Below are 26678 nucleotides of genomic sequence, written 5' to 3' on the forward strand. Positions count from 1 at the left end.
GGGACTGTGGATGCTGTTGTAATACAATTACAATGGAACCTCAGGTTAAGTACTTAATTCGTTCCAGAGGTCCGTTCTTAACCTGAAACTGTTCTTAACCTGAAGCACCACTTTAGCTAATGGGGCCTCCAGCTGCCACCACGCCGCTGAAGCACAATTTCTGTTCTCATCCTGAAGCAAAGTTCTTAACCTGAGGTAATATTTCTGGGTTAGCGGAGTCTATAACCTGAAGCGTATGTAACCTGAAGCATATGTAACCCGAGGTACCACTGTACTGCTAGTGCTGCTCTCCTCTACCCATGTGCCTCTAATGTCTTCCCCAAATCTGTTGTGGAGGGTTGGTGGGGGGATGCAGAACACATTGGGCAGTAGCACAGAAAAAGGAGAAAAGTGTTGTTGCACGGGTGCAAATCCTTGCACTAGTGGGATGACTGCATTGGATCCTACTCAATGATTTACTGAATTGTGATCACACTATGCCAGCTTTTGTGCACACAGCTGCATTGGATTAAAATAAATATTTGAATATGATATTTAAAAGCCCCTTTTCATTTTTCTCGAACAACTACTCTTCCTTGTTATTGGTCACATGATTCTTTTGCCAGCCTGGTTAAGTTCCTGTAAATGGAATCTCTTAGGAATTGCTTGTCACTCCTGAGTGCAAAATCTTCTTCCACCCCTCTTCCCCCGGTGTGAGGAGGAGGAAGGTACAGATTGCAAAGATGAGGATCTGTTCCTTCAGGGCTAGTTCAGAATCAGGAAGATTCCGTGGGTTAATGTGGGTCACTCTGGCCTTCAGCAAACTGGAACAGATGCTTCCTCTTATCTCCATGATGACACATCTCAAAAAGAACCAAACAGGATGTCATGTTCCCTTAATAGGATTAAACACAAAGTAGGGTGGGCCAAGAAACCATAAGCAGCTGACTCATGGACAAAATAAGCAGCACCATCAGAATTGTCGTTGTTGTTGGCATGAGTGTTTCTTGAGAGACAATGGAGTGCACCCCTGGGGGTGAAGTCAAACCTCTGTGTTAGCACCGAAGTGACCTCTTTTGTATGGAGGTCCTGGGGTTCCCAGATGATAAGACCCCCCCTTTCAGTTTCACTGATGCGTCCAAAGAAAAGCAGTGCAAAACAATTGGCAGCAGCATGGCTGCAAGGAGTTGCTGGAAGGAGGCATACAAGACTCCATCCAACCATCTTAGGGACTGCACTCTGGATTAGTGTAAGGTTTACTCCCTAGCCTTTTCTTCTCCCCACAATATCTTACAAAGCAGCAGAGTTTAGGCTAAGAGTTTTCCTTCTTTTTGATGGACTACTTTTCTAGGTTGATGAGCCCCATCTACCTCTCACTTCCCTCTACAGTAAGAGTGAAACCACCTTCTTGACTGTTGGATCACCTCTTGATCTCGTCTGTATGGTTAGAATTTTGCTTCTAAAACATAATTCCAACCAATGCTTCCAAATAAAGCAATAGCTTGAATTCTTTTTGGTGCATGGAAGCATACAGATAAGTCCCGACTGACTTAATTTGACTGCAGTCCGTGCTTCCTTCACTTTTACAATCATCATTTCTCCAATTTTGTTGTTTAGTCATTTAGTCGTGTCCGACTCTTCATGACCCCATGGACCAGAGCATGCCAGGCACTCCTGTCTTCCACTGCTTTCCGCAGTTTGGTCAGACATTTCTCCAATACCCTCATGTAATGAAGACCTGCTTCCCATTGCAATGAAGGTGTAGAAGGGCTGAAAAAGGGTGAGTCCTTATTATCTCCCCCCTAGAACATCTCTCTCTCTCTCTCTCTCTCTCTGTGTGTGTGTGTGTGTGTGTGTGTTACAAGAAAAATTTGGATCACAGTAGTCTAGATTATGCACTGAATTGATCCAGTTAAGGCTGATTGAGGCTTTGATCGGAATGGGTTGAGGCAAAGCCTGGTCAGGCCCATCCGGAGTGAAGCAAGGTTGTCAGAGGGTGAAGGGCTGCATCTTGTCTCAGCCACCTCCTGGTCTTCTACAATGATGCATCTTCTGCAGGACAGGAAGGCTTACACCATTTGGGATGACAATGACAAGATGCCATCTCAGACTGGTCTCAGCACCACTCCTTTATGCTCATTGCTCCCAGCCTGTTCATCCTCGCTGCCACTCACATCAGCACATTTACTGCAGCTCTGACTCCTGTTGTAAAGTGTGGGAAAGAAGCCAGGCAAGGTGTTGGTGGCAGGAGTGCAGCCTGTTAGGGACCACAACCCTAGTATTTTCCTCCTTGGACACAAAGTCCACAGCCCACTGCAACTCCATCTTTCCCCCTGAACTGACCATATGTTTAAAACCCTGATTAACATTAGGGCTGCTCCCTGATTCATTTTGGGACATAAATCCAGGTCATGTTGGGTCAGCAATGGATTACCCCAGGTCAGATCAGGCCATGCACAGCCCTAGATAATGACTTTGTCTCCATTCCACCCAGTGTTTTTTCCCCCAGGGGGTACTCAAGGGTACACAGTACCAGCACCTCTTTTGTTGTTGTTAAAAAGTGTGGCACTTACTGTAACAACATCATGGCGAGTACCAGCACCTATTTTTCTAGGAAAAGAGCACTGATCCCACCTATCCTGCAAAGAGTTGCAATGAATTACAATGACTGACATATGAACGGGAACTTAATTGATTCCCTCTGTCCAGGGCCCCAAAGAACCAGTGATTCTGTATCCAATGAGTAGAGAGATTACAACAAAGAAGACAACCTGTAGTTTTTATCCTACAAGTCCCAATTCACAAAAATAATTGCAAAATGATTAAGTAGAAATAAGCATTTATTATAGAGAGAGACTGTGTCCACTTTCTAAACAGAAAGAGCTCATTAAATTAGGAAACATTGTGCTACCAGTTGCTTCTCTCGCTACCAGAGCATGCTCAAAGTTCTCTCCATGCTGAAAGCTAGGGAGATCTGGCCTTCATGAAAACAGGTCTGGGCATGCTCAGAACAGACAGATGATTCTATCAGGGTTGTTGGGGCATCTCCTTGGAATGTCCTCTTGACAACAAGAGAGAGAGAGAGAGAGAGAGAGAGAAACTGCTCAAATGGGGTTGAAAAGTTAGCAGTCCTCTTAGAGAAACATGGAAGGAATAATAATAATAATAATAATAATAATAATAATAATAATAATATTGCAATACTTTTGGATTAGGACTGGCAGCAGCATTTTCCTCCCTTCCTCTACCTTCAAGATATCTGGAGCTTAAATTATAGGAGCACAGACACACTTTCTCTGTTCTAGTGAAGGGTCTTGGCCAGTAACTGATTGTTGAGAATATTTTCAACATCTATCTAAACTTCAGCCTCAATTCCTCACCCCTTTTTGGTAATGGGGATGCAGCTTAGGCCCCGGTAAAGTGTAACACCCCACCTCACTGTGAAGTGCTTAGAGATAACATTGAATTATGGGTAAAAAGGAAATGTTTTTACAGTAACTGGGTGTAATTTAGACACTGCATAAGGATTACTCCTGAACGAGAAACTAATGACAAATACTATTGGCAAAGTTTAGTGATTGAATGACCAGGTGACCACATTGTTCAAGAGACTGAGGGTTTTACTCCATTTTCAGAGGCAGTCTCCTTTTATCTCGATAATGACACGTCTCAAAAAGAACCAAACAGGATATCATGTTCCCTTAAGACGATCAAACACAAAGCAGGGTGGGCCAAGAAACCACAACCAACCTACTAATGGACAAAATAAGCAGCACCATTGGAGTTGTTGTTGTTGTTGTTGTTGGCATCCGTGTTTTTCGAGAGACAATGGAATGCATCCCTGGGGGTGAAGTCACACCTTTGTGTTAGCACTGAAGTGACCTGTTTTGGGGGGCAAGCCTGGGCAGTGTGTATGGAGGTCCTGGAGGACAAGACCCCCCTCTCAGCTTCACGTATGAGGTCCAAATGAAAGCAGAACAATACATTTGGCATAAGTATGGCTGCATGAGTTGCTGGAAGGAGGCATACGCCATCCAATCGTCTTAGGGACTGCACTCTGGATTTGTTTACGCCTTAGCCTTTTCTTCTTCCCACAATATCTCACAAGGCAGCAGAGTTTAGGATAAGAGTTTGCTGCATGGAAGCATACAGATTTGTCCCAAATGACTTAATTTGGCTGCAATCGGTGCTTCCTTCACCTTTACAATCATCATTTCTCCAATAAACTCATGTAATGAAAACCTGCTTCCCATTGTGAAGAAGGTGTGGAAGGGCTGAAAAAGAAAGAGTGAGTCATTGTTATCTTCCCCCTAGAATCTCCCTCCCCCCCTCTTTCTCTGCCTGTGTGTGTGTGTGTGTGTGTGTGTGTGTTACAAGGAACATAAAATTTGGATCACAGTAGTCCAGATTATGAACTGAATTGCTCATGTACAGGACAATAATTATGATTGGACCAAGAGATTGTAATGCTAATGACTCTGAAACTAAGAGAGTATTGGATCCGGCACTGAATTTTCCTGGATTGGATTCAACTTCCATATGAAAGTGATGCTGTTTTAAGCTCATGTAGATGAATACAATTAAGCAAGCATTGCCCTCATTCTAAACAGGAGCACGCATTTTATCCTCCACAACTTCATTTCAGACATAAGGACTTTGTGGAGAGTGGAGGTGCTTGCTTCTCATTGCTGATCTGTGGGTCAAGGGTGGTATACAGATTATAACAGCAGCAGCAGCAGCAGCAGCAGCATGTACCCAACCTGCATCTTGAAAAGAACAGAACCATTTGCACAGAGTCATTACACACAGTCAATTAAAATGCATGTATACCTTTAACCCTTATCCCCAATAAAGAACTTGTCACACCAGGAAGAAGGAAAAGGCTGGTTCATTACATGGAAAAGCAAAGAATGAATATGTTCTGCTTTAGACAGCCTGTTAAAAAACCTGCAGGCAGCAAAATGATCATGATTACATTCACACACCTTATTTCTGTAGAGCAAAAGTGTCCCTAGGTACCTAAAAGCCCAGAGAGTAAGCGCAGGGACAGGACACTAGCTGGTCTCTCCATAAAAGATAGGAAATGTATTGGAGTCACAGAGAGTTCATGAAATGTCTTTGGAAAAGAGAGCCTTCTTTCATTGGCTGTTGCTGCTGGCAGGGTTGAGGAGAATGAAGGGTGTCATTTCCCCAGCTGGAAACATGAACTAGGAGGGAGGCTTGGTGAAGTGCAAAGAGAAGAGAGGGGGCTGGCAAGATGCAAATGGGGAGAAGGGTGCTTGGTAGGGTGTGGGTTTGGTAGGTTGCAAAGGGAGGGCTTAATGCAATGGGTGATTTGTAGGTGGGATTGGTGAGTAAGTTGAGGAGGGCAGGCAGCCCCTAGTAATAGAATACAATGTAATAAAAAGAAGCAATATGTATAAACGTGAAAACTCTACAACATCTAGCACAATTGCTACAACAGACAAATCATTAGGTTGCTCTCCAAGAACCTCAGCAATTTGCAGGTGGCCAGTGGATGTAACAGGAATCTATGGTCGTCTGCTATATACAATAGGAACTTTCCTCCATGAGGCTCCCTTGGAATGAAGTGAACAGAAGTTGATAACAAGTGTGCCTGTTTTAAAGAGCCATGCCACATCCCAGACTGAAAAAGGAGACAATCGAAAGGAGCAGACCATATGCATTTGGGGGGGGGGTCTTCAGATGGCCTTCATACCTGTCTACATGTCCCTGTTGCAGAAATCAAAATTATTGCAGCAGATATTATTCACCATGTACTTCTCCTTTTCATTGCTAACAGATGTCACCTCATAGCCAATGCCACACATTTCTTTATTTTCAGCGCAGTAAGTCAGTCTCCATACAGGTTTCTTATCTATAAGGGTAGAAGGTAGAATCCATTGGAACAGAAAATGAGTACAAGCATTAATGTTTCTGTTCCCTGATTGCCATTTATACTTCATATAGTTACTTATGTTTCAAAACACATTCCATATAACCCTTTTTATCATCAAAACAGTAGGGGACACTTGCTTCCATTGTATAGATGTGATAAAGCAATGAAAATTCAGCATTGCACAACTGAGAGTGCATTGATAACTCATCTGTAGGTCACAAAAATGTTTTGTATGAAGCTTCAATCCATAGCATATCCAAGTAAGAAGGATAAAGTGGCAAATGGGATGTTTTGCCCCATCAAATAAACCAAAGGGCATGGAACTGCTGTTTACTACTGTGCCAATTCATGTACCAATATCTGAAATCACTGAAATTTGCATGGGCAATATTTTACACCAATGTTTACCATGGCAGTGGTGGGAAGGTCTATGACACGGGTCCTCAAACTTTTTAAACAGGGGGCCGGTTCACTGTCCCTCAGACACTGTTGGGGGCTGCTGAGATAAACCTGATGGGCCTGTAGTTTTAGGACCCCTGCCTTAGAAGGTCACAACCTTGTCATAAGGGATGGTGGCCATTTCCTGTTTGTCTCTAGAAACACATGGTATGCACAGGTAAACTGCCTCTAAAAATTCTAAAGTTCCATTTAGCCACCAGAAGCCTATGTAGTGTTCACATTACATCTGACTTAAGAGCCAGGCTCAAATCCACACATGAAGTTCACAGGGTGATCTCAAGCCAGTCTTTGAGCCTGAACTCTCTTACAGGGCTGTGGCAAGAATAAAACAGAATGGAAGAAGAAAGAAGAAGAGCTATGTACCCTGAACTCCTTGAGAAAAGGATAGGATTAAAATGACAGACAACTAGAAAATCCCTCCAGGAATTTGTCTTTTTTAAAAAATAATAATAATTTTTATTCAATTTTTAAAACACATAATTAAAAGACAAACACATCACAAAACACAAACAAACATAAACAAATCAAACATAAATAAATTCATAATCTTATTTTCTTGTAACTTCTTTCAATCGACTTCCCCATACCTCCCTTTCGCTGCATCCTTATTTTAGAAAGAATTTTTTTAGCAACCCTTTAGTCAATTTATCCATTTAGTTCCCTTCATTAAATTCCCATAAATTTGTTGGTTACAGCTGTAATTCTCTGCTTCTTACCCCTTGACATCTTAACACTCCTCAATTTTACAACAGTTTTTAAGATATATTTTAAATTTCTTCCAGTCTTCTTCCACTGCCTCTTTCCCCTGGTCACGAATTCTGCCGGTCATCTCTGCCAGTCCCATGAAGTCAATCACCTTTGTATGCCATTCTTCCAGAGTAGGTAGTTCTTGCATCTTCCAATACTTTGCCAGAAGAATTCTTGCTGCAGTAGTAGCATACATAAAGAAAATCCTATCCTTCTTTGGCACCAATTGGCCAACCATGCCCAGGAGAAAAGCCTCTGGTTTCTTAGTAAATGTCCATTTAAGGACTTTCTTAATTTCATTATAGATCATTTCCCAGAATGCTTTCACCCTCGGGCAGGTCCACCATAGGTGATAGAAGGTACCTTCATTCTCCTTGAGAAAAGGATAGGATTAAAATGACAGACAACTAGAAAATCCCTCCAGGAATTTGTCTTCTTGTGATTTTTCTTTTAACAAACCATCACCAACACCACCACTAAAAGAAGAGCACAACTGGGCTTGACTTAATGTCAGCTACGGAAGAGTCATCCTCACCCCTCCAGCTCCATCATTCCCATCATTCTCAGCCCTCTTATCCTGTTCCTCATAGAAACACCAGATGAGCCCTGCTGGATCAGGCCAATGGCCCATCTAATCCAGCATCCTGTCTTCCCAGTGGCCCCCCAATGCCTGTGGGAAACCCCCGTGAGCAGAATTCGAGCACCTTCCGATTCCCATCAACCAGCATTCAGAAGTCCTGCTGCCTCCGACCCTCCCAGGATGCACGCAAATAAATCTCCCCCCCAACCTCACACTTTCCACGTAGCCTTGGGCACAATCTCCCTCCCTCCCCAACCAGGTGCCTCTTGCAAGTATGACTAGAATAAGCCCCTTCTGACCCCCACCCCTGCCTCAGCTTCCTTTCCCCCAGGCCTACCAGAAACACGGCTCTGTCCATGTTTTTACTTGCATTCATTCCACCATGCTTCACCATGTTCCTTCCTTTACCTCAGTATGTCTTGTAGAGTCGCTGTCAGGAGAAATGGTGGGATAGAAATCAATATACAATGTGAGGGTCCTGTTCCCACCCTCACCACCTCTGCCAGGCTCACGCTTCCCCAAAATTCACCTCAGGTGGAGGGGGGAGGGACCCTTTCCCCCTGCCCTGAAGTTGGCGACATCAGCGCCACCCCCACCCCCCGCTGCTGCGGCGGCCAGTGAGGAAACACAAAAGTGCCGGTGCATTACCTCTCTCCATCCTTTCTCTTTTTATTTTAAATTTCCATGGAGCCCCAGAGAACAAGGGCTCATGTGTACCTGTGTGAGAGCGAATTGCTTTGTTCCATCCGTCCGAGAGTTCCCGGATGCAGCACCCCCTTTTTTCTTTGCTCCTTTCCCTCAGGTGTGTGTCCTGCCCAGTGCTCATGCATTAATTCCCTCAATGCCCAGTTTGTACTCTTGTGCCAAAATTCCATAAGACCCCGCCCACTTCCACGTCCTGACCACACCTCAGTGGTGGGTGTGCATGCATGTGTAAAAGGCAACGGGCCAAAGGGACTAAGCACATGCGTTTGTTCTTTTCAACAGAATTGCCACACCACGCTGGGTTTACCTTGCCACGCTTCCTGCGGCAAGTTGGAAGCCTCACCGCCCACTCAGTCAGTTCCCACTCACTGAGGTAAACCCAGTGTGGTGTTTCAGTCAGTCAGTCAGTCAGTCAGTCAGCAGCGTTTCACTCAGTCAGTCCCTGCACGCTGAGGTAAACCCGGTGCGGAGTTTTGGCCAGCGGGCTGGATTTATAAGCCTGGCGGACCAGATCCAACCCGCGGCCCGTAGTTTGAGGAGCCCTGGTCTATGGGAACAGTTAACAACGCATCCAGGGAAGGATGAGAGATTTCTGATACTTCTCAGTGGCTTCAGATGTCCAAAAAGCATATCTGACGGGGAAATCTAGCATTTAATCATAGTGAATTGTTTCCCACAGATTTTGGAAGGGGTTGTTAAGCAATCTTTGTTTACCATATAGATCTATGTCTTCCTGTATGCAATTCAACGTAGAGATCTGCATTGTATATTGGAAAAAATCTAGGAGTGGAAAAAGGAACCAGCCCCACCAATTACCCTTGGGGTGAGATGGTTAATGCTGAGGATATGGTCTCCACCACCACCTTTCCTGGAGATTTATGCTCCTTTTGCACCACCCTCTTTTCCCCAGCCGGAAAATGGTACCGCCTATTGCAGCTGCCCAAACTACTGCAGCTGCCATTTCGAAATTGGGAGAGAAGGAAAAGCTTATAGACTTTGCAAAGGTGTCCTGCAAGCAAACCTCTGGATCCCAACACCTTGGAAGTCCTAATGGGGCTCTTGCCCCTCCAAACTGCATCCACTTTGGTCGAAAGAGGAAAAAGTGAAAACCATTGCTATATTTTCCCTTGTCGTGAATGGGAAGCACTGAGCATTTTATACACAGTGGCTCAAGATCCAGATTATGGACTAACGCAGTGCTATTTTTCTGGGAAAAGTGGTGCCGGAACTCACCATGAACGCCTTCCTTGTTCTCTTATAATGGCAATGGTATCTACCTGAGAGGGGTCTGGACTAAAGCACAGAGAGCACAGAGCATCTCAGAAGCTGACTGATTACAAAAAAGGGACAAAGAATGCAGGTAAAAGGTAAATCTTGGGATCCTTCCACACTTACCATATGGCAACATTGTATAGATAAGACACGTCCCATTTTCTGCCTTGGTTTCACAGGTTTTATTAACTTCATTTGGAGTACGTGAGTTGGATAGTTCACATTTCAGGGTGTCTGCTCCAAAATAATAATAATAATATTAATAATAATAATACAAAAAAGAAAAAACGAAAATAAATCCCCACTCTTGTAATTAAAATATTGAGCTTTGAGTGAGAATGAAAAAAATAACTTTTATTTGGTAGCTCTTTGCACTGCATATTCTCTACATGGCTGACAGCACAGAAACTTTAAATCAGAGAAGAAAAAGATAAAGGTAAAGGACCTCTGACAGTTAAGTCCAGTTGCGAACGACTTTGGGGTTGAGGCGCTCATCTCACTTTAGTGGCCAAGGGAGCCAACGTTTGTCCACAGACAGTTTTTCCGGGTCATGTGGCCAGCAGGACTAAGCCACTTCTGGTGAAACCAGAGCAGCGCACGGAAACACCGTTTACCTTCCCACCAGAGCAGTACCTATTTATCTACTTGCATTGGTGTGCTTTTGAACTGCTAGGTTGGCAGGAGCTGGGACTAAGCAATCGGAGCTCACCCCGTCGCAGGGATTCAAACTGCCAACCTTCTGATCAGAAAGCCCTGGGCTCAGTGGTTTAGACAACAGTGCCACCCACGTCTCATAATTAGAGAAACCTTAGCCTAAATACATACAAAAAAATCAAGACTTTGTAATGCCCTGGTTTTCCTGAGGCAAGAAACTTACCTCCAAGTCGAAAGTAGATGACAACATAGAAAGCCAGGAGTATGATGCGAACTTTGGGAAGCATCTTGGAACTGGGAGGGTCCTGCTCACCACAGTGGAGCTCCAGGATACAGAGGAAGGAGTGCCGATCTCCTTTCACTTCCAATAGGATGGACAAGCTGCTTCTTATTGTTTCATCTGCAAGGCGGCTGCTCAGGGACCTCTGAGATCATTCTGTCTCTGTTCCTTGCTTAAATAGAGAGCATAATGGACCATGAAATCACAAACTGGCCATTCACATGCAGGACTGGACATCCCTGAGGGGGGTTTGACAAAATCCCAGCCAGTCCCGATCATGGGCGTGCCGGAGCGCACCCCCCCCAGCCTGGCTGCTGTGGCAGATCACGCCCCCTGGCCTGGCCACCATGGCAGAGTGTGCCTCCCGGCCTGGCTGCCAGGCCGGATCGCATCCCTGGCTGTGCCGCCATGCCAGATTGCGCCCCCCTGGCCAGGTGTGATCACCCCCCACTTTTTCGGGAGTTACAGGGGGCAGCATGCCATTACCCTACACTCCTGCCTGGAGGAGGTAGGCAGACAGGCAGGCAGGTGAGAGAACGGGAAAGAGGCAGGCGAGCAAAAACAGAGGGGGGTGGGAGTGGGTGCTTCAGGCCCCATCCCGTCCCTCCCTATGGGCAGTTCACACTGCCCCAGGTGCCATAGAGGTTTTCTCCACCACTGACTGGACTTATACAGTGTCATGTGAGTTGGACTCAAACAGGGACAGTATAAGATGTTAAGCAAGAAAAGTGGGGAGAGAGAATTTGCACGTGTGCTTTATTGGTTATGGTTGTCCCAGTGATTAAAAAAACCCCTACAGTATAGCCCATAGTCCAAATAATTATTACCCACACTTGTAGTAGAACCAACCAGCCCTTGAGTAGTGAGGGGGGCAGCATTAGGTCAGGGGTGACTTTTACTGCCCTGAATTCTCCCCATCACCCGAATTTCCTCCTTCCTGGTTTCACAGCCTGTGAATGATGTCAGTGGAGAACATACTGGAATCAGGAGGATTGTGTTGCCGCAGCAAAACTCCAGGATGCAGAAGGAGGAGCACTCATCTACACTCACTTTCAGCAAGATGGACAAGCTTCTTCCTTTTATTCCATTGACAACATGACTGCACAGGCACCTTGAGGACAATTTTGTCCTTCTTCCTTGCATGGGTGAAGAGAATTGTGGGCTATGAAATAACAAACTGGTCATTCACATAGAGTACATAGGTGAAGATTGGGCTGATGGGTTGTAATGTGCATGTGACTAAAACAGGGCTAATCTTACCTTGTGCCACAATGTTCTTGGAGATACTGTATTACACTCTCATCCAGTAAGACAGACAAGCTGCTTCTTTTTATCTCATCGAGGACACGGCTGCACCGGCAGCTCAAGGGTCATTTTGCCTCTACTCGTTGTCTGTGTATGTACAGTGGGTTGAGACACAGCCTGATTAGGCTCATCCGGAGTGAACCTCAGTTGTCAGAGGATGAGGGTCAGTGGGAGTGGAAAGGAGACCTTACATCTTGTCTGAGCCACCTCCTGCTCTTCTACCACAAGGTATCTTCTGCAGGACAGGAAGGCTTGCACCATTGGGGATGACAATGACAGGATGTCATCTCAGCCTGTTCTCCTCAGCATCGCTCACTTATGCTCATTGCTTCCAGTCTGTTCAGCCCTTCTGCCACTCACGACAGCACATTTACTCCAGCTCTGACTCCTGTTGTAGAGTGTGGGAAAGAAGTCAGGGAAGGTGGTGGCAGCAGGAGTGCGGGATGAAAGAGGATCAAAGAGAATACAGCGTGGTCCAATCAGCCCACTTGTGGATGAAATAAGCAGCTGTGATACATACAGCACCACAATTATGAATGTATATAATCATGAATAATTCATGAATCATATTTTAAATGAATTATAGCAGTCCAGAACTGATCCCACTAAAGTTTATAAATTATTCCCATATATACCAGTAATTTGGGATAAAAACATCCCCCCTCCCATATAAAAACATCCCCCCTCCATTGCTATCTTGCAACTGAATGTTATCTGTAAACTTTGGCAGTACCCAAACATTCAGAGGAGGGGGAACTATGACTAAATTTTAGGTATTGCTTGAGAATATTTATGGAAACCTATTCCCATAAATATTCCCATAAATAAACTTAAACCCATAAATATTTTATTTGTCTATCTATTGAGCAGATCACATGAGAATTCAGCTATCAAGCTGAGGATTTGGCTACCTGGCTGACAACATGTCATCTGCACAGAGCGCCCGTTTGCTACCAAGTCAGGTCATGTATTAATTGACAAAGCCCTGGACAACTTAGGTTCAAGGTACCTTAGGGACTGCCTGAATGCTTGTGGACACATGGTCCACCAATAAGGTTGTCTTGTAGTTTGAGAGACAGAGAGATTTGTGCATCTGAAGAACTCTACTCCCAGAATTCCTTGTGCACGTGCAGGAGCAGCAGGAAGGGAAAGCTGGTGAGAGGAACAAAGCACCATAACAATAAGGGACAGTTGAGGCTGTGCTACTAGTGTTTCTGTTAGCGCTGCTCTCCTCTACCCATGTGTCTTCCCCACATCTGTTCTGGAGGGTTAATGGGAGTGGAGATGCAAAACACATTGGGCAGTAGCACAGAAAGAGGAGAGAAAGTGTTGTTGCACAGGCATAAATCTTTGCATTAATGGGATGATTTTGCTGGATCTAAACCCTATGATTGACTGAATGGTGACTTCTTCACATATTATGCCAGCTTTTGTGCATTCACTGCTATGTACTGAATTTCACCAGAGAGTTTTTGCACACAGCTGCAACAGATGGAATTAAGTATTTAGATAGATTCCCCCCTCCCCCATGGTTTATTTTATTTTACAACATAAAAGAGAGAGAATGGAGTTTGTGGGTGAAGTCAAACCTCTGTGTTAGCAGCACTGAAGTGACCTCCTTGGGGGCAAGCCTGGGCAGTGTATATGGAGGTCCTGGGCTGCTCATATGAGAAGACCCCCATCTCAGCCTTACTGATGTGGTCCAAAGGAAAGCAGAGCAATATGTTTGGCACCAGTTTGGCTGCAGGAGTTGCCAGAAGGAGGCGTACAAGACACTATCCAACCATCTTAGGGACTCCACTATGGATTTGTGCAGGGTTTACTCCTTAGTCTTTTCTTCTCCCCACAATATCTTACAAGGCAGCAGATGTTTAGGATCAGAGTGATTAGCACATCTATGGGGTGATTTATGTGCATGAAGGAAATGAACTCCTTCTCATGTCCAGTTTCTTCAATGAATCCTTTCATATGCATCTGCTTGGCCTTGTTTCTCTCTGCTCTTAGCCAAGTGTGCTTTTTGTCAGCTCCCCCATGACAGCAGCTCAAATAGCACAGGCAATATGCATGGTACTGTAGAATGTGATGCCCTATGGACCATACGGACTATAGACCATATAGTCCATATGGTGAGGGCATTGCTGGTGAACAGATAGACAAATATTGTTTGCTTTCATAACCAAACTGATAGGTTTTTGCCTATCAGCTAGGTCAGGCATAGGCAAACTCCGGCCCTCCAGCTGTTTTGGGACTACAACTCCCATCATCCCTAGCTAACAGGACCAGTGGTCAGGGATGATGGGACTCGTAGTCCTCAAACTTCTGGAGGGATGGAGTTTGCCTATGCTGGAGCTAGGTACACAAAGCTCCTTTCATTAATATTAGGAAGTTGCATTCAGTCCTCGACACCACTCCAAAAAGGACAATAAACAGAGTACACAAAGCACATTGTACTTATTTAAATGGTACAGTTGGAAAGCAGAATAATCCAGCCTGACCAGTGACCAGTTTCTGTCTGTCCCCATAAAATGTACCTCCACTATCATTTTCATCTGCTGTAAGAGGTGTACTGTTGCAAAAGTGTACGCTTACCAATAGACCACATTAATTGGCAGCCCAAGAACTAGAAAGTTCATATCAGGTCAGTGGACGGCCAACCTGACTACTTGGTTGATTTATCAGGGTGCAAAAGCACTGTGCAAAAATTTTCTAAGAAAAAAATCAGCTGCCCCCACCCCCCCGATTTTGGAGCTCTGGGTTACCAGATCTTGTTTCCAAGATGAAGCCATTTTATTTTATTTTTTTAAAAATAATATTTATTACTTTTAAAAGAAGAGAAGACAGAAGCAGAAAAAAACAAAAGAAAAAAAGTACAATACAATACAATACAACATAAAAACAATACAAAACACAACCTAAACCCATTAAACTAAACACTATAAACTAAACTAAACAAAACCCACTCCCTAACCCTAACCCTAAATAAAACAAATCAAAAACAATTTTAAAAAATTACATCCCCCCCTTTTCTTTCATTCCCTTGTTTCCTCGACCTCCTCGAGCCAGTGTGGTGTAGTGGTTAAGAGCGGTAGACACGTAATCTGGGGAACCGGGTTCACATCCCCGCTCCTCCACATGCAGCTGCTGGGTGACCTTGGGCCAGTTACACTTCTTTGAAGTCTCTCAGCCCCACTCACCTCACAGAGTGTTTGTTGTGGGGGAGGAAGGGAAAGGAGAATGTTAGCCGCTTTGAGACTTTTGAAGGGGGAGTGAAAGGCGGGATATCAAATCCAAACTCTTCTTCTTCTTCTCTCACCTCCCTTTTTGTTTTCCACTTCTACGAGTTGTTTCAGCAAATCCTTTCCATCTTTCTCTATTCTCTATCATATTATACATAACATTTTTTTAACCTTATTTTAACATTAAAACTAAAATACTTATATATACTTAACTCCTTATAACATTTCTGCTAAATCCATAAAATATCAATCCACCATTTTTCTATCACTCATTAATTTTGCAATATTTCTATATATAAACTTTAAATTTTTCAATCTTCTTCCATCAACTCCTCTCCCTGGTTTCGGATTCTGCCAGTCCTTTCTGTCAATTCCATATAGTCCATCAACCTGGAGATCTTATGTCCGAGGCTCTTAACTCTTTTCCAGGTGCCTTCTGCAGATCTTCTTCATATTCTTTAATGCTAGAGAGCAAATCTCGAGACAACTCCATCCTAACAATATTTTTATTCCTTCTGGACAGTTCAGCCAGATTTCCATAGTTGAAGCTAGGGTCTATAAAGTGTTTCAGGACGTATTTCAAGATTCTTCCAAATCCAAAGGCCCCCAAAACTTCAATCTCCTCCAAATCCAAGTCCATGTCCCAAAAGTCAATTAATCCCTTGATAGAGGGATCTTTCCAACTTTCCTTCTTCAGTCCAAACCGGGATCCAATCCTCGAAATCTGACTTTTTCTATATTCAATCATAAAAGGCCTCAATTTAAAGTCCTCAATTTGCTTCTGTAAAACTAAGGGTCCCACTTGTGTTATTTTAGGTTCACAAACAACAACTTTCTCCTTTTCCTCCACCATTTGCTCTGCCAAAGTAGGTTCCTGTGCCAGGTCCTGAATTATTTCTGTGCTGGTGCTCTCTTCTTGTATCAAATTAGTCACTTTCTGTTCCAAGTTATCAACTTTAAAAGTCGTGGCATCCGTCTTTTTATTAAGCTCTTCCAGCGAATGACTTATTTTACATAATAGAGTCACAATATCTTCTCCTATCAACATTTTGAATAGTCCAAGGTCAATCTCTGGTTCTCAGAATCCTTATCTTGCAGCTGGAGATCCCCCAGTTACACTCCTATAACAGTTTCAAAAGCTTCCTCTAGAGGGAAACAGTCTCCACTTGTATCAGTTCTTTCAAGCACAACTCAAGCAATAAACAAAGTTTCGATTTTCAGTTACTTTTTCTCCATTTTGAATGCAGAAGAGGACAATGGAAACAGTATCTTGCTCTTATTTTAGCTAGCTGTCAAATCCGGTCTGTCAACAAACTTTCCCCAAACGTCATCTGGCAACCCGTTCCCAGGTTCAGAGCTGAGGTAATTTGATTTCCCCTCACTCCTGCAGGCTTACTAAGTTCAAAATTCAAAATTTCCCCCCTCTTCACCTGCCTCCAAGGGGGGGGGGGGTTTGTATTTTTAACCGATGGAAATTTAATCTTTTATCAAAAGCTTTCAGAGACTTTAGCTTGTAATGTCTTTGCTTCAGTCTATTTACAAAAGCGGAAGGCGGACTTCCTGTTTGTGACCTTCCCGCTTCAGATCCAATTTTCCGTTCTACTCACGGGTAGTTGTTTAAAATCCACAGGAAAAAGTAAGCGCTCTCCAGCAATAGCAATGCGGCTTCACTCCATGAAAAAAGCAGTCTATTCAAAGCACCGCGCCGCTCACCCCACGTCGCTCTGGATCCCCAAAACAGGGTTTTCCTGCAAGTAGGGGAGGCGCAAAAGGTGCCAGCCGAATCCCAGGTTCACAAGCTTCTCCCGCTTGTGATTTCAATGGGTCTCCACCTTCGCCGTGGCGGTCAGACCCTGTATTTCACAGAGTAAGTTCCTCCCGCAAGATGAAGCCACTTTAGAAGGCAGAGCAAAATGTGGCCCTCATTTCCTTACTACCCTGTTCAATAGAGGCTGCTACACATTTGGACTGGGAGGGCAGAAGGCAAGGAGACAAACAGCTAATGGAGCCAGAGTCAGCGACAGGCAGACTTGCAACCTGATTGGCTGGAAGAGATTGTTGGGGCAGTTCCCTATCCACCCAAATAGATCAGCCTCGGCTTATGTCATTTATAGGCTGTGAAACCAGGAAGGTTTTGGGTGATGGGGAGAAATAATAATTCAGGGCAGTAAAAGTCACCCCTGATCTAATGCTGTCACTATCACCCCACTCAAGGGCTGGTTGGTTCTACTACACGTGTGGGGAACCATTATTTGGACTATGGACTATACTGAGACAACCATAACCAATAAAGCACACATGCTAATCCCCCCGCCCACTTGTCTTGCTTAACACCTTCGTCTTTTTCACTGTTAGTTTTTTATTATGTCTAATTTATTTATTGAAAATCAAGCTATTTTATTTATGGCTTTTGACACCTGAGATGATTGACACCCGAGTGATCTGATTGAACTGTTTTTAATTCTGAATTTCAAGCTGTTGTAACCCACCCTGGGTCCTGCTGCTGAGGGGCAGAGATTAGGAAGGAGAGGGCGTCAGGAGGTAACCCATTTTGATAATTGCTTTCTTCCGTTTCATTTTTCATCTGTGAGTATTTCCTTTTCCTTAAGTAGCTAATGAAAACAGCTTTAAATTTCCTCAGTTTACTGTTTACAGTGGCCGCTTGTAATTGTTTCATAGTGTTCATTTTTATACAATGATACAGAATTTCCCTTCAGTGGCCTCACAGCACATCATCCTTGAGTGTTTTAGCCTCACCATAAGGTGTCCTTAACCTATTGTGATTATTGAATAAACTAATTGGTAAGAACTTTTCTTTGTTTTTCTCGGCTTCTTTGCTGCCACCATGAGAGGGATCTGATTCCCCAAAGCCTAATAAAGGCCGAGTTTCCAGATCCTTTATCACCTTGGTTGCCCTCCTCTGCACATGTCCTAGCTTGTCAACAAACTTCAATTGTGGTGCCCTGAATTGGTGGCAGTATTCCAGAGGTGGTCAGACCAAGGCAGATGTCTATATCTATATAGTATTTCCATGGCCTAGGACAGATTAGCTCATGCTATCAGTTGCTAATGATCAACAGTGGGAGACAGCGACTGCCTCCATGTTATGCTCCCAGAGGCATCTGCTTGGCCACAATGGGAAACAGAATACTCAACTAGATATTCATTTTCTTTCTGATCCAGCAGGGATCTTCTGACATTAATGGACTTCCGGGTTAGCGCCATCAGCTAATGGCGGACTCTGATTTGGAGGGACCAGCTCCGTGGAAATCGGGTCTACACCGCTACGGCAAAGCGGGGACCCTACAGAAACCACAGGCGGGTGAAGCCTGTTAGAGTTCAGAACTTAACTGGTTAAGTGTTCTGAGGTGTGCGTCACTTTCTGACGTTAGCGATTCGAAGCTGGGAGGAGCTTGTTCTCTGTTCTTTCTCTTTCCTCTGTGTCTTTGAGGGAGACGGACGCAGCTTGTAACGGCTGTAATGGCTGAAAGAAGCCCTGGACTATTTTTCTGAGAAATGTCGCAATAAAGAACTGTAAATAGACAAACCTGTACTGTGTATGTTTGTCTGGAGCAAGTGACAGCTTTACCGCTGTGTCTACTCTGCTAGGCGTGACTGAAGAGACAGCAGGAGTTGCGCAGGGGAAGCGCACCGGACCGCTGTAAAGAGCTGATTGGGATTGTAAACAAATCAGCAAGGTCACGCCCCAATCAATAAATTGCACAAAGCCTGTGAACGTGGGACTCGGCGGGCACCCTTTGCGCCCCCCCAATTCACAAGGAAACCCGTTTACGGGTTTCGGAGTGGAGCGGGGCGAGTGGCGCGGTGCTGTGAGTCAACTGCTCTTTTCACAGAGCGAAGCCGCATAGCCGTTGCTGGAGAGCGCTGACTTTTTTCCTGGGACAATTCGACTATAAAAAGCAACTACCCGTGAGTAGGGGGAATTGGATTTATTTAAAAAGAAGGAAAAAAAGATGTAATTGGATACCGAAGCGGGGAGGTCTAAACAGGAAGTCCACCTTCCGCTTTTGTAAATAGATCAAAGCAAAGAGACTTTAAGCTAAAGCTTTGGAACTTCGCCTGGAAAGGACTGATTTCTAACTCGATAAAATTCCGAACCTCCTTCCTAGGAAGCAGGGAAGGAAGGGGGACGTTTTGGACTGTGTATTCCTGCAAGAGAGAGGGAAAGAGCTTGAAATCCATGGCTCAAACTTGGGAACGATCTGCCGGTAGACAAAGACTGACGTTTTCTGAACTGCAGCAATAGAAGGTTTGTTGACAGTAAGAGAGATACATTGTGACCAGTTATTTTACTTTGTTTGAAAAAAGGAGAGAAAGTAATTGGAAAGTAACAAAAAGTAACAAAAATTAGAACTGTTTATTTTTCTCGGTTGGAGTTTTAAAGGACTTTTTTTTTGTTCTTTTTTGGACTATTGCAACTGTTTCCCCCTAGAGGGACTTTTAGAAATTGCTACAAGGGGAAATTTCCACTGGTAAACAGACTGTGTATTTGAGATTGACCTTGGCTCTTCTATTGTTTAAGTGTTATGGCAGATGGGAAAGAAAAAGTAGATTTGCCACCCCCAGACAGATCAACAAGGTCTGGGAAGATCTTGGGGCAGCGAAGGCAATCAGCTGCTGGCCTTACTACTACATCTTTGACTGTACCAACACAACCTAAGCCTAGTGCAATGTCTTCAGAAGATGCCTTAGTGAACGCACTGGCCAAGATTAATGAAACTTTGGTGCAACTCAGTACGAGGGTTGAAGAGACAAATAAGAGGGTCGAGGAGACAAACAAGAAAGTCGATACTGCAACTACTAAAATTGATTTAAATACAGAAACTTTAAACAGTTTGCGACAAAAGGTTAACAGTAATACAGAATCTATCCAGAAATTGTTGCAGGAATCCACTTTGAACCAGGAAAAAGCTGCTGTTATGGAATTCAAGTTAACACAATTGGAAACAGAGAAGGTTCCAGACCTACAGAAACAAATTCAAGACAATAAATTGATGCTGTCTATGTTGGAACTTAAGGAAAAACAGACGAATTTAAGAATTAGAGCTGTACCCGAATTGGAGGAGGGCACCTTGATACAGGACTTTTTGACACAGGAATTTGCAGAGTTTTGGAAGCCGGAATTGAAACAAGAAGAATTTAAGATTGCGAGGTCCTTCAGACTAGGAAAAGGAGGAAAGAAGATCAAAATAAGGGATTGTCTGATCACCCTCCGATTAAAAGAAGAGAGAGACAAAATCTTGGGTTTGCATTTTCAGAATCCTTTGATAATTCTGCAATCAAGAGTGGAATTTTTTAAAGACATACCGAAACATCTTTTGGATCTTAGATCCAACTTTGGAGATTTGGTTGCCCTTCTGAGAAGGAACAAAATCATTTTCAGGTGGGAATTCCCCCAAGGCCTATCCTTTAGCTACAAAGGAAGAAAGATAAAAATAAGATCAGTTGAGGAGAAAGATAAGTTTTTGGGAAATCACGAAGAAGATCTGCAGAAAGAACTTGGAAAAGAGCCAGAAGCTATGGAAGAAGCCCACCAAAAAAAGGGAAATCAACACCACCGACAGACATAGATAAAGTACTGGGTGCTGGTGGAGGAAAAGCAGAGTAATTACATCATGACACTGCAAGTATTAAGCTGGAATGTGAATGGACTGAACTCCCCGGAAAAAAGGCGGAGAGTCTTTCATTTATTAAAAAAAGAACAATTGGATTTGATTTGTCTACAAGAAACACATGTGACAAGGCTACATCGGAAGATTTTGAGTAACAAAAGATTAGGACATGAATTTATTTCATCAGATAAAGTCAAGAAAAGAGGAGTAGTACTTTATGTAAAGGAGAGCCTGTCACCGAAATTCCTATTTAAAGATGACCAAGGAAGATTTGTTGCAATTGAAATTCAATCACAAGGAGAAAAGTTTTTGAAGTAGGCATCTATGCACCAAATGAAGGGAAATCGGAATTTTTTAAGAAGTTGTATGAAACTCTGATAGATTATTTGGATTATAATATGATCTTGATGGGAGATATGAATGGAGTGGTGTCTACAAATATGGATAAGGCCCAGAGACAGTTGGTTACAAAAGATGGCAGATTACCAAAGACGTTTTTTTATATGGCTGACAATATGGACCTTATTGACATTTGGAGAACTAAGAATCCCTTGGGAAGAGAAGGAACCTTCTTCTCTGAAGCCAAAATGACATGGACAAGAATTGGCCAAATTTGGGTAACTAGGGGGCTGGCCCCGAAGACTAGAAAAGTGGAAATTTGTCCCAAAACCTGCTCCGACCATAATGCGGTGAAGATGGAAATGAAACTAACACCAATTGGTTCCTTTAGATGGAGGATGAATGACTCATTGTTTAGGAATGAAGAAGTGACTAAAAAGGCCCCCCAAAATTTGAGAGATTATTTCGAGATAAATATGAGCACCACTGTTGAAAAAAGAGTAATTTGGGACGCAAGTAAAGCAGTTATGAGAGGATTTCTGATACAACAGAATGCAATTAGGAAGAGAACTCAAAATGAAAAAAAGGACGAAATTTTGAAGAAAATAAAGGATGGAGAGAAAAGACTGAGAGCAAAACCAAAATCACAGGAGATTCTGAAAGTGATAAAGTTATATCAAGTACAATATATGAAATTGATGAATCAGGAAATAGAATGGAAGATTAAACAGATGAGACAAAAGACATTTGAATCGGCTAATAAATGTGGGAAACATTTGGCATAGCAAATGAAAAAAAGACAAAAACTTAACACGATTACCAACTTGGAAGTGGAGGGAAAGAATATACAGAATCCTGAGGAGATCAGGAAGTGCTTTCAGAAGTATTTTAAACAGCTATATACACAGGAGACTCAGAAAGAAACAGACATTGACTGATTTCTCAAAACAAATGGACTACAAAAAATCTCTCAAGAGAATAAGTTAATGTTGAACTATAAAATAACAGATCAGGAGGTGGAAGGAGCTATTCAGAACATGAAATTGGGCAAATCTCCAGGGCCGGATGGCTTGACTTCAAGATATTATAGATCTTTGAAAGAATGGTTAGTACAGCCTTTGAAGGAAGTTTGCAATGAAATATTGGAGGGGGAAAAGGCACCAGAGTCGTGGAAAGAAGCCTATATTACACTTATACCGAAAATAGAGTCTGAGAAGACACAACTTAAGAACTACCACTCCATTTCTTTGCTCAATGTGGGTTACAAAATTTTTGCTGAAATTATGGCTAAAAGATTAAAAAAGGTACTGGTAGAAGAAATCCATAAAGATCAGGCGGGCTTTCTCCCGGGGAGATACTTATCAGATAATACAAGGAATATAATTGATATTTTAGAAAAACTACAAGTGAATATTAATACCAAAGCAGTTTTGATATTTGTGGACGTGGAGAAAGCCTTTGACAACATCTCTTGGAGCTTTATGAAGAAAAACTTACAGGGAATGGGGGTAGGCCAAGGTTTTGAAAACGGTATAGGTGCAATTTACTCAGAACAAAAAACTAAATTAATTGTGAATAACGTAGTCACAGAAGAATTTAAGATTGAGAAAGGAACATGACAGGGTTGCCCAATCTCCCCATTGCTTTTTATTTCGGTCCTGGAGGTTTTGCTCAATATGATTAGAAGGGACCAATTAGTTAAAGGTATACAAGTCGGAGCCAAACAGTATAAAATGAAAGCATTCGCTGATGATTTAGTCTTGACATTACAGGAGCCAGAATCCAGTACTAAAAGAGTATTACAATTAATTCAAGAATTTGGTCATGTTGCGGGATTTAAGTTGAATAAGCTGAAAACTAAGGTGTTAGAGAAGAACTTAACAGTGATTGAGAAAGAGAGGTTTCAGAAGGAGACAGGATTAACATTGGTTAAGAAAGTGAAATACCTGGGGGTTAATATGACTGCTAAGAATGTGAATTTATTTAAAGATAATTATGAAAAATGTTGGATGGAAGTGAAAAAGGATTTAGAAATATGGTCAAATTTGAAGTTATCATTGCTAGGCCGAATTGCTGCGATAAAGATGAATGTATTGCCAAAGATGTTGTATTTGTTTCAAACATTGCAAATTTTGGACAAGGTGGACTGTTTCAAGAAGTGGCAGAGAGATATTTCTAGATTTGTCTGGCAGGGCAAGAAGCCTCGAATAAAATTTAAGATTTTAACTGATGCTAAAGAAAGAGGGGGAATTTGCCCTGCCAGACCTGAAGCTTTACTATGAATCAGCCGCCCTTTGCTGGCTGAGAGAATGGCTACTTCTTGAAAACACGGACATTTTGGACTTAGAAGGTTTCAATAATGTATTTGGGTGGCATGCATATCTGTGGTATGATAAGGTCAAAGCACATAAAGCGTTTAAAAACCATATTGTCAGGAAAGCACTGTTTAATGTTTGGATAAGATATAAGGACTTGCTTGAAAATAAAACTCCAAGGTGGTTGTCACCAATGGAAGCTAAGGCTCTGAAAAAACCCAATATGGAGGCAAATTGGCCAAAATATTGGGAAATTTTGGAACAAGAAGGAGATAGATTAAAACTGCAGAGTTTTGACAAACTAAAAAACAAAGTACGAGATTGGCTTCATTATTATCAAGTAAGGGAGGCTTATAATTTGGATAAGAAAATTGGCTTTCAGGTAGAAAAATCAAAATTGAAAACAGAATTGTTAGATCCTAAAACTAAGAATTTGTCAAGAATGTATAACTTGCTGTTGAAATGGAATACACAGGATGAAATGGTTAAATCTGTTATGATTAAATGGGCACAAGATGTTGGACATAACATTATGATGGCTGACTGGGAAAAGTTATTGTCAGGGAACTGCCATCAGAGCTAGAGGTGGAGGGAAGGCTCCGGAGGGATGCCGGAGAGGGTCCCAGTAGGGAGAGAGGCAGCCCATCTGCTGGGGAAGGAAATCCGCGTAACACCAGTGGAGAAGGGGGGCAGATGGGGGATTCGGAGAGGAGGCTCCAAGACTCTTCGCCAGAAACCAGCGGGGAGAGCACTGCCCACTCCTTCCCTGCGCAGAAGACTTCCGCGCAGGGAGAGTAGGAGGAGACTTGGCGTCAAACAACTTCTTTGCTGGAAGAGATTCAAAAAACGCCCACTGACGGATTCTGCTAGCGACTGAGACAGCCACGAAGTGAAGGGCTGTCCAGACAGAAAGGGTTCAACCAGGCAACCAAGCCAAGAGTGGTGGCAACTTATGCACAAGCAACCCCTAGAACCATTACAGTTATGAACCACAGGTATGAAGTTTACGGCATGTAATGCCTTAAGAGAGAATATAATGAAAATGATTTACAGGTGGTACTTGACACCAGTCAAGCTTGCAAAAATCTATCATTTGCCTGATAATAAATGTTGGAAATGTAAAGAGATTGAAGGTACATTCTTTCACCTTTGGTGGACATGCCCAAAGATTAAGACCTTTTGGGAGATGATCTATAATGAAATGAAAAAGGTATTTAAATATACCTTCCAGAAGAAACAAGAGGCCTTTCTCTTGGGCATGGTCGGCCAATTGGTGCGAAAGGAGGATAGAACTTTTTTATGTATGCCACAACAGCAGCAAGAATACTCATCACAAAGTATTGGAAAACACAAGATCTACCCACTCAGGAAGAATGGCAGATGAAGGTGATGGACTATATGGAACTGACTGAGATGACTGGCAGAATCTGAGACCAAGGAGAAGAGTCGGCGGAAGAAGAGTGGAAGAAATTTAAAGTTTATCTTCAGAAATATTGTAAAATTAAGGAATGTTAGAAAGATGTTGGGAAAAAAATTATGTGATTTTAGCAGAAAAGATATAAAGGATTAAGTAAAAATGAATTGGTGAAAGAGAGAATGTAAAATTATAGTATATTAAGATAAATTATTAGGACAAAAACAAAGTTGGAAGGATTTGCTGGAATATCTAACTGAATTAGAATACAAAAATGGGAAGCGTGAGGAGGTCAAGGAAATAAGTGAATGTAAGTAAGTGATTTAAAGGTTTGACGTTTCTTATTTCTTATTTTTTATTTCTGTTTTTTGATTATGTTTTTCTATATGTATTGTTTTTTCTTTTTCTTTTTTGATTGTCATGTATGTGTGTGTGTGTATATATATATATATATATATATATATATATATATATATATATATATATATTCTTTTCCTTCCCCCCCCGTAACCTTTAAATTTTTAATAATTTTTTTTTTTTTAAAAGACATTAATAAGACCATACTGAACTAGATATTCATTTTCTTTCTGATCCAGCAGGGATCTTCTGACATTAATAAGACCAGCCTTCACTCTTCACAGCTTAGTCCAAAATAAAGATGTCAATGAAAAATTGGCTTTCTCTTGGGCTATTTTTATTTTGGGATGTGAATTCCAGGAGCTCTCTTACAAGTTGGGCTCCCTTTTATGGCACAGAATAATATTTTGTGACAAAAGAACATCATATTGACTTTAAAGAACATAAGAACATTAAATGCATACTTTATGAAACACAGTTGATCCATGTAAATGACTGTTGGAAACTCAATTCATCTGTATGCTGTATCCTACAATTTTTCAACTTTAATTACATACATATATTAAAAGTGCTAACTGCTCCTGTGGGTCCTCTGTTGTGATGCCAAAATAAGAGGAGGTGGCTAACATGTTTAGCTATGTTGCAAATCTTCCATTGGCTAGTTTTACCTCATTTATAAACCGTCATTGCAGAAATTAATGCCTACTGAAGGCTTTGACTCTTCGCAACATTTGTACTCAACATGGATATGTTCGGTCACCTGCTGTTTGGTATCACATACTTCTTTTGGCCCACAGCCAACCTTTGTCCAGATTAGTTTCCCCTCTAAAATGAGCCAGAAAAAGAAGAGGAAAAGATGTGGTGAGCCACTTTAGTCATATTAACTATCCAGAGTATAACACAGTCCAGTTTCTTTGTCCTCAACACAGATCAGGCATGAGCACAGTGAACAGTGAATCTAAAGAATGAGGGTGAGGTTTCTTACCTTCATAGGCTTTGGCTATATTGCAACTTTCCAGTTCAGGGTCAGCTATGCAAATCCGGTCAGAGCCTTCAACTCCAATACATCCTTCTTCAGTCACTGTGCAGTCCCGACATAGCAAAGGATATGCTCCAAAAGACAATTTTTCACAATTAAACACATTCCAAACTACTGCTCAAACTCACACTGAATTGTGCATTCTGTGCAATAATTTTCTCACAGCACAACTTTTTACTGTTTGGGCTATTTGGTGACGAATTTGAAGAACCATCAGCCTACAGATAGCTCAGTTGGTTCGAATGTGGTGCTGATAATGTCAAGGTCACAGGTTCAATACCAAAACGAGAGAGCTACATAGTTCTCCATTGCAGGGGATTGGACTAGATGATCCTCAGGGTCCCTCGCAATTCTATGATTCAGTAATTTATTATGACTGCTTCCTCTGCCCCACATTTATGATCGAGTTCTGTAGCTTCACAATAATATGTATGTTGTGTCATCCCCCCTATTTCCAATGTTTCA

At 42.5% G+C, this 26678-nt stretch overlaps 2 long non-coding RNA genes across 2 annotated transcripts in view; one reads left to right on the forward strand and one right to left on the reverse strand.

Moving 5' to 3' along the window:
• LOC309338031 overlaps positions 1-26678 on the forward strand; it is a 201728-nt gene that overhangs the window by 38599 nt on the left and 136451 nt on the right. The window lies entirely within an intron of this gene.
• LOC309338310 lies at positions 25495-26297 on the reverse strand. The gene is made up of 2 exons (XR_014154860.1): positions 26160-26297; positions 25495-25999 (listed from the first exon to the last, which is right to left on the reverse strand). It is a non-coding gene; the product is annotated as an uncharacterized lncRNA (long non-coding RNA).

The sequence above is a fragment of the Podarcis erhardii genome (genome assembly GCF_964252035.2).
Source record: "Podarcis erhardii genome assembly, chromosome: 3".
In the NCBI taxonomy this organism is placed as follows: Eukaryota; Metazoa; Chordata; class Lepidosauria; order Squamata; family Lacertidae; genus Podarcis; species Podarcis erhardii.